This window comes from Carcharodon carcharias, chromosome 16 (assembly GCF_017639515.1).
Source record: "Carcharodon carcharias isolate sCarCar2 chromosome 16, sCarCar2.pri, whole genome shotgun sequence".
NCBI lineage: Eukaryota > Metazoa > Chordata > Chondrichthyes > Lamniformes > Lamnidae > Carcharodon > Carcharodon carcharias.
Window position 1 is genome coordinate 32,189,383 of NC_054482.1, and position 13,672 is coordinate 32,203,054.

The 13,672-nt window shown below is 45.6% G+C and overlaps 1 protein-coding gene across 3 annotated transcripts in view; it reads right to left on the minus strand.

Annotated features, from left to right (window-relative positions):
• The window catches only part of cep350 (centrosomal protein 350), a 217,244-nt gene extending 204,540 nt beyond the window's left edge, over positions 1 to 12,704 (minus strand). For all 3 annotated transcript variants that reach the window (XM_041207879.1, XM_041207880.1, XM_041207878.1), the window contains exon 1: positions 12,615 to 12,704. The gene's annotated coding sequence lies outside the window, so the exon portion shown is untranslated. The remainder of the gene's footprint in view (positions 1 to 12,614) is intronic.
• Positions 12,705 to 13,672: the final 968 nt, after the last annotated feature.

The window sequence follows — 13,672 nt, forward strand, 5'->3', positions numbered from 1 at the left end:
ATTCTTCATCTAGACTACCTTTGACCATTTGGCTTTTCCAGTCTACATAGTTAAAGTCTTCCATGATATTATCACCGTGCCTTTCTGACAAGCTCCCATTATTTCTTCCTTTATGCTCCATCCTACCATGTGGTTACTATTACAGGACCCGTACATGACTCCAAGTGACTTCTTGCCTTCACCATTTCTCATCTCTACCCAAACCATTTCCATATCCTGGGTTCCTGAACTTAGGTCATCCCTCTCTATTGTGCTAATACCATCATTAGCAAACAGAGCCACCCCTCCGCCTTTTCCTCACTTCCTGTATTGGTAGAAGTGACCACCACACAGTCCTCTTTGTGACAACTTCATACTTAGGACATTCTTCTTCATATTACGTGGCACTATCGTTGTGGGATAGAATAAGAATAGATCTAGCAGCTCAAAACTGGGCATCAATAAGGTGCTGTGGGTCATCAGCAGCAATGGAATTGTATCCAACCACACAATCTGTAAGCTCACAGCCTGCAAGTTCTTCACTCTACTACAATCATCAAGTCAGGGATCAACCCTGGTTCAAAGAGGAGTGTAGGGGAGTATGCCAGAAACAGCATAAGGCCTATCTAAAAACCTGATGAAGCTACAACTACGGAACCACGTGCATGCCAAACAGCATACGTTAAACAAAACAATGCAATCTTACCAATGGATCAGCTCAATTCTGCCACATCCAGTCATGAACAGTGGAGGACAATTAAACACCTATCCCTTATTTAAACTTAAAAACACAGTCTCGGACCCACTCCGCAATCCCTCAAAACGAATGTAAAGTTCAATCATGTTATGGTCGCTGCTACCTAGGGGTACCTTCACTATGAGATCATTAATTAGTCCCATTTCATTACACAATATCAGGTCCAGTTTTGCATGCTCTCTGGTTGGCTCCAGCACATGCTGTTCTAAGCAACTATCCCGGAAACATTCTATGAATTCTTCATCTCCACAAACCCCCCACCCACCCCACTGCCCTTCTCCAGTTCTGTTGAAGGGTCATTCGGACTCGAAACGTTGACTGTGCTCCTCTCCGCAGATTGCTGCCAGACCTGCTGAGTTTTTCCAGGTATTTTTGTTTTTGTTTCACATCTACCAGTCTTCAGTAAATTTGATTCACCCCATGTGATATGTACGAATGGCTGAGCAGCCACAGCAATGACTATTAACATACCAGCCATAGTGCTGAAGACTTGTGCTCCAAAACTAGTTGCACCCCTAGTTTCAGTACAGCTATAACACTGGCATCAACTCAACATTATGGAAACAACTAAGGTATATCCTGTCCAAAAAATGCAAGACAAATCCAATCCAGCAAATTACTGTCCCATCAGTCTACTCTCAATCATCAGCAAAGTGATGGGCGGTGCTGTAGACAGTGCTATCAGGCAGCACTTATTCCCCAATGACATGCTCCGTTTGGGTTTTGTCAAGGCTACTTCACTCCAGACCTCATTACAGCCTTGGTCTAAACAGGAACAAAAGTGAATTCCAGAGGTGAGGTGAAGTGAGGTGAAAGTGACTGCCCTGACATTTTGGTAGCACTTTACCAAGTGTGGCATCAAGAAGCCCTCGTAAAACTAAGTCAATAGAATCAGGGGGGGAATCTCTCTGCTGACTGGAGTCATGCTCCACACAAAGGAAAATGGTTTTAGTTGTTCGAGGTCAAACATCTCAGTCCCAGGACATTGCTGTGGGAGCTCCTCAGGGCAATGTTCTAGGTACAAACATCTTCAGGAGCTTCAATGACCTTTTCTCCAGAGTGATTGAACAGCTTTGAGTCCCATTCATAACCCCTCAGATACTGAAGCAGTCCATGTCCATATGCAGCAAGATCCAAACAACATTTAGGTTTGGGTAGGCAAGTAACATTTGCACTATACAAGTGGCAGATAATGACCATCTCCAAAGCACAGGATCTAGCTAACTCCCCACGACATTCAACATTACCATCGCTGAATACCATCTCCCCCCCATTCCTCCCCCTCCTCCAAATTGCTAGGGGCTTAACATTGACCATAAACTTAACCAGGCCAGCCACATAAATATTGTGCCTAAAAGAGTAAGTTGGAGGTGGGGAATTCTGTGGTGAACAACGCACCTTTTGACTCCCCAAAGCCTGATCACCATGTACATACAAGGTACAAGTCAGGGTGTCTGGATGAGGGCAACTTCAACACCACATTGTGTTAACTCAACATTATAATTACACACCTCTTCCTTGAGGCTTTTCCTTGCCTGGTTGATGTTCTCCAACTAGAAAGCTGAAAAAAGAATGATTTTTATTAAGAGATTTAATTTCTCTGAGGAGAAAACTCTACTCATATTTTGACAGCACAGCGGCTGAGACAATCCACAACATTCTAAAACAATGAACAATATTCTAAATCAAACAACCCACAATATTTTTAAAAAAGTCAATTCGCCCTATTTTACAATGTTAATGGGATCCTTTAAAAAATTCCAGGATCCAGATCCACAATTTTGCCCAAGACTAATCAGTTCTTCCTTAAGTCATATCCTGTGCACCAAGTTTCACTGAAATCAATCCATTCATTTTTGAGATATATTGGTTTACAGACTAACAAACAGGGGTGAAAACATTACCTCTGCCCACCTTCAGTAGCAGAGGTAACAACATTCAAGAATGTTGACACCATCCACAACAAAACAGCCCACTTGACTGGAACGCCATCCACCACCTTCATTATTCACTCCCACGACCACCAATGCACAGTGGCAGAAGTGTGTACCGTCTACAAGATGTACTGCGACAATTCGCCAAGGCTTCTTCGACAGCACCTTCCAAACCTACAGCCTCCGCCACCTAGAAAAGCAAGGGTAGCAGGAGCAATGGAACACCTCCAAAGCACACACCATCCTATATCACTGTTCCTGGGTCAAAACCCTGGAATGCTCCACTAACTGCAATGTGGAAGCTCACCTTCACCTTCTCAGGGGCAATTAGGGAAGGGAAAATAAATGCTGGCCTAGGCAGTGATGCTCACTTCTCATGAATGAATTAAACAAAAAATCAGCTACCAGAAGAAAAACAGTCCCAGATCATTAACACAATCATAGTGCAATGGAAATAACATGCCAGCACATCAACATATACAAGTACACTCTACAACAGCATCAAACACAGTAAAATGAGAGCACAGCATCCTATTGTGCCCACATTTCCACAGCAGATCTGCATGATGCCTACCTTCCTTGGCCATGTAGGTAAACACATGACCCAAGTGTGGTTTTCTTTGGATGGTGGCAATGCTGGCAAGGCAGATATTGTCCATCCTTATATAAAAACAAAAAACTGCAGATGCTGGAAATCCAAAACAAAAACATAAACAGAACTACTGTTGAAGGGTCATGAGGACTCGAAACGTCATCTGTACTCTTCTCTGCCGATGCTGCCAGACCTGCTGAGTTTTTCCAGGTATATCTGTTTCTGTTTTTGTTTTGTTCATCCTTAACTGTACGGAGGGCATCATGAGTTAACCATGTAGAATGGAACTGGAAAGACTTGTGGGCCAGATTGGATGAGAATAACAGGTTCCTAGTTGTTCTTGTAACAATCCAGCAGTTTTCATGATCATTTGCTGTCAGGAGCTCAACAGATTATCAGACAATGAATTCATGGTGGGGTCTGAGCACTCAGTCTCTGGGCTGATAGTCTGGAAACGTAGCAACTAGGCTACTAGCCCCAGTCAATGACCAAACTATAGAGAAGGCCCAAAGCTCTTGCCCCTGGTCCATGCTGGTTTTAAAGAAGGCAGCATTTAGAAGGGAAATGATGGAACTGGCAAGTGAATAGGGAGACTTAGTTCTTAAAAAAGCAGCCAAAGTTCCCACTCTTGGTTGCTATCTAGTATCACATGATCAAAAGTGCATCTGCAGAGATCAGGATTAGGGTGCAACGCACCACAAGACCAAATAATCTTCCAGCATTCAGACTATCAAAGCCCACAAATGGACTAGCATTCCTTCAGGAGGAAATAATTATATCAAATGATGAAAATCCCATTGTGCAATCACCTGCAAACAGCATTCCATAACTTAATAATATTTCACTACATTCAAAAAATGGGTTAGAATCCATTTGAAAGTTGGAAGCACTGACTGAATGGATGGTGGAAGCAGATTCAATAACAGATTTCAAAAGAGAATTGGATAAATACTTATAGTACTACAAGATCCCAACAATGAGTGGGAGGGATATGATCAGGAAATGGCAAGTTTCAGCTATTTCCTAGCTGGCCTGGCAGAGCTGATCCAATATAACATTCAGTAGTTGCTGCTGTGATGCCAAGAAGACAGTTATACAACACAGGCTCATTAAATAATGCAACTCCACCCTCTCCAAAAGAATGTGGATCCTCAGCCTATACTGAGTTAGTTTATCCCAGCTTGGGAAGGCACCCTGGGTGTCAGTGTCCCCAGGCTATGGAGGGGAGAGGTAAGTGTCATCCAGTGACTCCAGGACAGAATGGGATGGGACTCTGCTATGCAAGTTTGAATGACCTGACAACCACTGGGGCAAGCTATCGGAATGAAGAAAACAGAAAATATTAGGTGTTTTAAACCATTAAAAGCTGAAGTTGTAAAGGGAGTAACATTACATGGCAACTGATTCCAGCATGATGCCACCACCAAACACATCTTCCCTTCACCCCCCTTATCGGCATTCCGTAGGGATCGCTCCCTCCGTGACACCCTGGTCCACTCCTCCATCACCCCCTACTCCTCAACCCCCTCCTATGGCACCACCCCATGCCCACGCAAAAGATGCAACACCTGCCCCTTCACTTCCTCTCTCCTCACCGTCCAAGGACCCAAACACTCCTTTCAAGTGAAGCAGCATTTCACTTGCATTTCCCCCAACTTAGTCTACTGCATTCGTTGCTCCCAATGTGGTCTCCTCTACATTGGAGAGACCAAACGTAAACTGGGCGACCGCTTTGCAGAACACCTGCAGTCTGTCCGCAAGAATGACCCAAACCTCCCTGTCGCTTGCCATTTCAACACTCCACCCTGCTCTCTTGCCCACATGTCTGTCCTTGGCTTGCTGCATTGTTCCAGTGAAGCCCAACGCAAACTGGAGGAACAACACCTCATCTTCCGACTAGGGACTTTACAGCCTTCCGGACTGAATATTGAATTCAACAACTTTAGGTCGTAAGCTCCCTCCCCCATCCCCACCCACTTTCTGTTTCCCCCTTCCCTTTTTTTTCCCAATAAATTATAAAGATTTTCCTTTTCCCACCTATTTCCATTATATAAAAAAAAAACCCCACTAGAGCTATACCTTGAGTGCCCTACCATCCATTCTTAATTAGCACATTCGTTTAGATAATATCACCAACTTTAATTTTAACACCTATGTGTTCTATTGTACTATTGTTGTTGACATCTTTTGATGATCTGCTTCTATCACTGCTTGTTTGTCCCTACAACCACACCCCCGCCCCCCCCCTCCACCTCTTTGTCTCTCTATCTCTCCGCCCCCCACACACACACCTTAAACCAGTTTATATTTCAACTCTTTCTTGGACTCGAACGCAAGTTCTGTCGAAGGGTCATGAGGACTCGAAACGTCAACTCTTTTCTTCTCCGCCGATGCTGCCAGACCTGCTGAGTTTTTCCAGGTAATTCTGTTTTTGTACTGATTCTGAATGTTTTATTTCTATACAGTTAAATAGCACACCCAAGCAGAGAACATATTTGTACCCCACCACCCAATGCCAGCAGGAAAAGCACACCTTTTATATTAACTTCTCAAAACAGCAACCTGCATAATATTTCTAATTTGTTTCAGCTCCCACTTACACCATTACAAAACAATTGCAACCAGCTCCCTCGTCATACATAAACAGAATTACCTGGAAAAACTCAGCAGGTCTGGCAGCATCGGCGGAGAAGAAAAGAGTTGACGTTTCGAGTCCTCATGACCCTTCGACAGAACTAGTTCTGTCGAAGGGTCATGAGGACTCGAAACGTCAACTCTTTTCTTCTCCGCCGATGCTGCCAGACCTGCTGAGTTTTTCCAGGTAATTCTGTTTTTGTTTTGGATTTCCAGCATCCGCAGTTTTTTTGTTTTTATCCCTCGTCATACATATTTGGCATCCTATTACTATGGGAGGTGTACTTAAACCTGAGCCTTGACTCATGTTTCTAACACTGAGGGTTTTAACAACCAGCTGGGTTACAAGACTCCACATTAATTCCTATCTAAAAAGTTCAAACAACACCGATAATACAGATCACATGTTAGTGAGGAGGTAAACAACACACACTTATGAAGCAAAGGTATTAAAACATTCAGGCAAGAGGGAAGCGAGGGGAGGGTGGGACAAAGGCACTTTCCAAAAAGTTGGGCTTTAAGCAGGTTTCTGAAGATGAAATGTAGCAAGGAAGGAGGTTTTAAAAATGTAGCAGCAACTTGGGGGCTAAACAGCTGAAAGTTGAGGCCTGGCACAGTGCAGTCTCACTGGGAATATAAACTAACCTAGAGTTGGAAGAATGGTGCAGATGGGCAAGAGGGGGCATGGTGCCAGAGGCTCTTACAGAGAAAGGGATGAGTGAAGCCATGCTGGGATTTTTAGGTGAAGCCAATGTGCTCAGGGGTGGACAGTTGACAGGAATCAGAAATGTCAGAGGGTGATTGATCAGTGGTGTGGGATGCTAGCAGTGCTCTGGAAGAGTTGAATAGTGTACTCCTCAGCTGATTAAGAAATCCACGGTTTTTGGTATGTCGATATTATGAGAACACTCCTAGAGACACCCTGCAGAGATGGGCATGCTGACAGCGAGCTCCCTCCCTGCAAAGATAAGAGCGCTGTCAGTGCTCCTGTGAGTGAGGGCCACCTGCAAACACTGCCTGCCACGAGGTGCGGTGGGGGGCTTGCCAACATCGTCACCCACTAGAGGACCCCCTGTAAATACTGCCATGCTCCCAGGTACCACCTGTAAATACTGACACGATGCCAGGTTTCCATGTAACACACTCCCCACTCACCTCACCCCGTAGGGACATTTTTATGAGATCCTGAAAATAGAGAATTATTTAACCGTTGAGGGCTTTACAGCCAAAGCCTATCCAGTTCTCATCTAACATCCAGAGTCTCTCACATTCCAGGAGGGGAAACCTTCCCGATTCTTTTCCCCTCCTGAGGACACGGTCACTGACAGTCACTATCCAGATGAAACCGGGGCTGAGCAGGTTTGCATTATGAGGATAGGTTGCATAAACTTAACTTGTATTCTTTTCCATTTAGAAAAATGAGAGGTGAGCTGATGGAGCTATGTAAAATACTAAAAGGATTTGACAGACTGTGCGAAGAAAAGTCATATCCTTTGTTGTGGAAATTAAGAGCAAGGGGGTGAAAGTTTAAAATTAGAGCTAGGCCATTTCAGAGTGAAATCACAAAGCACTTTTCCCACACAAGGGTAGTGGAAATCTAGAGTTCCCTTCCTTCAAGTCACTGTGGATTCTGGGTCAGTTGAAATGTTTGAGATTCTGATTGACAAGCTTTTGTATTAAAGAATATGGAGCAACAGCAGGTAAATGGAGTTGAGGTACAGACATGATATTACTGAATAGCAGAGCAGACTCAAGATCCTGAATGGCCTTTTTCATTTCCTTGTGCTCATCAAACCATCCAAACTGCCCAGGTTGGGATTAAGCTAACACAAGCAAAATTATTTTAGCTTCACCAAAGAATAGGAAACGTTTAGTCCTGTAATTTGTCACAATCCATGCAGATCAATAAGGAAACAGACTCAAAATTGGAGGTCAAATGCTCATGAAATACTGTCACCAAGGAAATAAACCCTTGGTAACCCTCTTTTTGCATATCCATCATAATGGAGTGCAGTGAAAAACAATGATCTGATTTACATCGTGTGTCGCTCAGAAATTGAACCAAACAAAAAGCTTGGCATAAATCCTCAGCACTTCCAGGAACTAGTGACAACATACAGAAATTAAAACACTTTATGGCAGGCATCCAGGTTTTTTTCTAAATGCCTCATGCTTCACTGTGTTAAAGACTAAACTTGAGTACAAGGTAGCCTGGAACTTCGGCAACATACAGGACAGACATTACACTCTGTTCCAATGGAGGCACCACAATCCATACACACACCATCCCACACTCCAAAAACCACTCAATTCTTCACAGCCACCAAATCAAGTTCACATTTTGAGTTCCTGGGAAAGTGAGCGAGAGCAAATGACATGTATCGTCACAATACATTAAGGGTACAGGGAGTAAGGTGACATGTAGTGTAAGACTGCACATTAGGGAGTGCAGGAGAAACCAGAGGGGGAATTCAGAGCACCACTGGCCATCAATAAAATCAATAGATTGCAACAGAGAACAACTAAGAGATATGCATCACCTCTCAGGCAATAATATATACCTCAACAGAAGCACGAGAGATGAGCAGCAGCAACACAGGTATAAAAACAATAATTACTTCTGGGTTCCTAAAAAATAGAGCAGTGGATTGAATAAACAGAGAGGAAACAAACTTCTTGAAAAATGAGAGCGATTTGAGATCAAAGGAAAAAGTGAACCCAAGAATACAAACAGCTGAAGGACAAGAAGGGGTGGAGACAAGGTAATGAGTTATTGTGACTTGTTGGTTGGATTTGCAAGAGAAATGAAAGAACTGCGTTTTTCAAAAACTGAACATATGATTTAATCGTGTCCAATACAAGACGGAAATTCAAATGCAGAGATTCAGCCGCTGCATTGCTAGATGAATGGACGTAGTGTGCAGTCTGAAGGGTGTTGATGAATGGAGGATGAATAAGGCTGGGTGATTAGTGGTGAAAGTCATTAATAGGAAGAAACAGCGTGGGAAATAGGTCAGAGTCCTGAGAAATGGAAACTGATGGAGTGCATGGAGGAACCATTAACTTAGTAAAGGTACACTGATGCTGAGGAAAATACTGGATAGCCATAAACTAAGCTTTGGTGGATAGCCATTTGATAGTCACATATTTTGAAATGCACAAAGGGCCCAAGACGCGCAATGTAGTTAACAAATAAATCATCTGACAAGAACACAGCTTCAAACCATAAAGCACAGGCAGGAAGATAGCGGGTGATGCCAAGATCTGTACAGGTGCTCCTGGATTCCAGCCAAACTTCCAAGGTGAAGGGTAATCAAGGAGAACAATTCTCATCTTTCCACACACACTGTCATCTCAGAAATTAACCGAGGATCTACCCTTCATCTACTACTCACCCTTATTGTGTTGCTCTTTGACAATACCATTCTGCACACACAAGCTTGTCTTCCTTAAATACATCAATGACATTCAGCTTTATTCCTCAACCACTTGTGTCAACCACATCATAGCCTGTGTTCTCAGACATTCCTGCCCAACACTAGTCTTGGGCAAGCCACAATGTCCTCCAGGGAAACAGAACACTAAAGCCATCACCTCCAGCCGATGAACTGTGTGCTCTCGCCAATATACTGGCATCACAAAGACCACTTATTTCTACCACTGTGCTCACCATTGTTCACCTGCTGCAGAGGCTCTCATCAGATCTTTCCAACTTTAAGATTTGATTATTTCAATGCTCTCCTGGCCGGCCTCGAATTCTCCATAAACCTGAGTAAATTAAACACTGTCATCCATGCCTTGTCTAGCACCCGCATCGTAACTGGCCTTAGTTACTGGTCTCCTAATGTCACAAGTTTAAAAATTTGATCGCTCCATTTCTCTGTAACATCCTCTAATGTACAACTCTCTTCCTGAGCTCTTTGAACCTGAATGCAACATCATGCACTCTCTCCCTGCATCTCTGGCAACTGTCACTTTAGTCACCTAAGCCCAGCGTCTGAAATTCCCTCCCTAATCCCTCTTTTGGTCCTTTAAGGCACTTCTTAAAATACAATTTTGATTATCCTTCCTAATCTCTCCATTTTTTATTCTCCTTACACCCCTGGAACCTCTTACCTACATGAATAATATCTCTGACCTTCCCTCCATCATAAGGTCAGAAGCGGGGATGTTCGCTGATGATCAGCACCATTCAAGACTCCTTAGATAGTGAAACAGTCCTTGTCCAAATGCAGCAAGGCCTGGACAACATTCAGGCTTGGGCTGATAAGTTGCAAGTAACATCCATGCCACACAAGTACCAGGCTATGACCATCTCCAACAAGAGAGAATCTAACTATTGCCCCTTGACATTCAATAGCATTACCATTACTGAATCCCCCATTATCAACATCCTGGGGTTACCATTGACCAGAAACACAACTGGACTAGCCATATAAACACTGTGGCTACAAGAGCAGGTCAGAGGCTAGGAACCCAGCAGTGTGTAACTCACCACCAAACTCCCTAAGCCTGACCACCATCTACAAGGCACAAGTCAAGAGTGTGATGGAATACTCTCCATTTGTCTGGATGACAGTGATTCCAACAACACTCAAGAAGCTTGACACTACCCAGGACAAAGCAATCCACTTGATTGGCACCCCATTCACCAACCTAAAAATCCCCTCTCTCCACTTCGATGCACAATGGCAGCAGTGTGTACCATCTACATGATGCATTGCAGGGACTCATCAAGGCTCCTTTAACAGCACATTTCAAACCCATGACCTCTACCACTTAGATGCAGATAGACGGGAACACCACTTATTCCTAACAAGTTCTCCTCCAAGCCAAACAGCATCCTGACTTGGAACTATATCACCGTTCCTTCACTGTCATTGAGTTAAAATCCTGGAACTCCCTTCCTAACAAACAGCACTGTGGGTGTACCTATACCACATGGACTGCAGGGGTTCAAGGCAGCAGGCTCACCACCACCTTCTTAAGGGCAATAGGGGTAGGCAACAAAAGTAGCAAGGCCCACATCCCACGAAAAATAACAAAATCAACTGAAGTTGAAAAATGATTCATGCAACTATAGAAAGTGAGGACAATAGAACAGCAGGTTGACAGGAAATATCTTTAAGGAAAGATGGGGCTAAAGTAATGAAAAACAAACCAGTAAGGAATAAACAGAGGTCTTGAATTTTCACTCACTCATACTGGCTTTTACAGTGTAACTAACCCAAAAAAATCGCAGAAACGTACACGCAATTTGCTTTGGGGTAACACTTAAGTTTCTGCAATCCTTTACACTAGTTTTAAGAACATCACGCTGGAAGCTGACCCCATCAACAAAATTGACCATGTACACAGGATGAATTAATCACCATCGGGTGGTTCAGCTAATTCACTCATTTGCAGAACTTCAAGTAGGCATTAAAAATTAAGTTGCTTATTCTGTGCATAAAGGCGCGACAAAGTATGTTTGAAAAGCTTTTAAACACATTTAATTTACTAATAAACGTACTAATGTACCTCAATGTAGCTGGAAATAGTTTATCTCGCTTTTAAAATTGATTGACACTGCATGAGTTGCAACAACCTTTAAAATTTAAAGGAAAATCTTTAAACCAATTTTTAAAAAATAAATTACAGTTTAAAACACTGCCTGATCACACTGCTTCAGGGTGATCGGGCAGTGTTCTGGGTATAATGGAAACAGGTCTATGTAGAAAGGGGGTAGTGAGGGGGTTGGGAGGTGGACGAACACTTAAAACAAACGGACATAAAGTTTTGCCGATGTTGGCGATTGCGACCCAAGTGGAAAATCCACCCCACGGAGTGTTAACTAACTCCGGTCTGGGAACTGAGAGCTTCATAGAAATTTGCGACGGGGAAAACACGCAAGGGCCGACCAGACTTGTCTTGGGAGTCTGTGTATCCTGAATCAGGAGCAGCGTTTATCATCTCACTTGCGTGGCTCTGCTCCTGGTTCTTTGGACGAAGTGCTAAGCCCTGGTTTTTATCTGCTCTGGATATCAAATAATTACTAGCACAGCATTTAGCCGAGGTGGCGGGGTGCGGGGGTAGTTACGCCAATATTTATCCCCCAATCTACACCACTAACACAAATGCGGAAATTGCTTGCTAGGTGAGGAAAGTGCAAGGTCCACATCTTCAGCTCACCTTCTGGCGTTGCCAATGATGCAGCAATAGAATTATTGAGTAAACGGTGAACTCTGAATGAGTTCACAGGGAAAACTCTTATTGCTGGAGACTGTAGAGGAGGGTGCAATGTCACCTTTCCCCCCCACCCCTCCCCTCCGCGGGTCTCTGACTGGATCTTGGGGCACTGCGTAGATCAGACATGTTAACCTGGAGAGTGCGGGAAGCCAGAGCCCGGGTGACGGGGCGGAGGTTCAGCTCTGTATGGGATCTTGCTGTGCGGCCACTGACTGTACACGACATGGGGGCGAGGGGGCTACAGGGAATGTACCGGGGAATGGGAGAGCCGGCAGTTCAGGCAAACCCAACTTTGTCGCCTTCCTCTCTGCCGCCTCCCCGCTGCCAATCGGGCTCCTGTCCCTGAGCCCGGCCCCAGGGCGGCCCGGCCTACCCCTGTCCGTCCGCCCGCCCGCTTCCTTCCCCGAGGCCCCGGCCCCGGCATCAGCCTCTCCCTCTCTCTCTGGGCACGGTCCCAGGGCGGGGTTTGGGGGTGTTTAATCACTCCTACCTGTTGTGCTGTGGGTCGGGACATGGCCGCTCTCGATCGCTCTCCGGGGTGACCGTTACCAGCGCCCTAACTCGCCCCTCTCTGACGCCATTACCCGCCGCTGCGCACGCGCAAGCCACCGCAGCTCCTACCAGCTCTCGCGAGAGGGCGAGCGACCCCGCCCAATAACAAACCGATCCCGCCCCCTGACAACCAGAACCCGCCTCCTAACAACCTCAACCCGCCCCCTGGCAACCCCTCTCGATCCTCCCCCCTCACCCGACACTCCACTCCTCCTGCCTCCTTCCCCTGTCTCCTCCCCAACACTCCCCTCACCTTCCCCCAGTCTCCCACTCTCCTCACCTTCCTGACACCTCCTCCTCCCTCACCCTCCCCCGTCTCCCACTCTCTTCGTCTTCCTGACAATCCCCTCCTCCCTCCCCTCCTCCCTCCCTCACCCTCCCCTCCCTCCCTCACCCTCCCCTCCCCCTCCTCCCTCACCCTCCCCTCTCCTCCCTCACCCTCCCCCTTCCTCCCTCACCCTCCCCTTCCTCCTCCTCCCTCACCCTCCCCCTCCTCCCTCACCCTCCCCCTCCTCCCTCACCCTCCCCCTCCTCCTCCTCCTCCTCCCTCACCCTCCCCCTTCCTCCTCCTCCCTCACCCCCCCCCCGGTCTCCCACTCTCCACACCTTCCTGACACTCCCCTCCCCCTCCCCCTCCCTGACCCTCCCCGATGCACCCTCACCCCTGACACTTTGTGTTGTTATTACTATGTCATGAACATGCACTCTGCCATTGTTGACCCACCTCAACTCTATAAGGATGAGGAACAGTGTCACAAGAGTTCACAGCTCAAATTCCCAATTTTGCTCTGAAGAGGGGTCATATGGACTCGAAATGTTAACTCTGCCTTTCTCCCCACAGATGCTGTCAAACCATAGAACCATAGAACACTACAGCACAGAGAAACAGGCCATTTGGCCCTTCTAGTCTGTGCCGAAATATTATTCCACTAGTCCCATTGACCTGCACCCAGTCTATAACCTCCAGACCTCTCCCATCCATGTATCTATCCAATT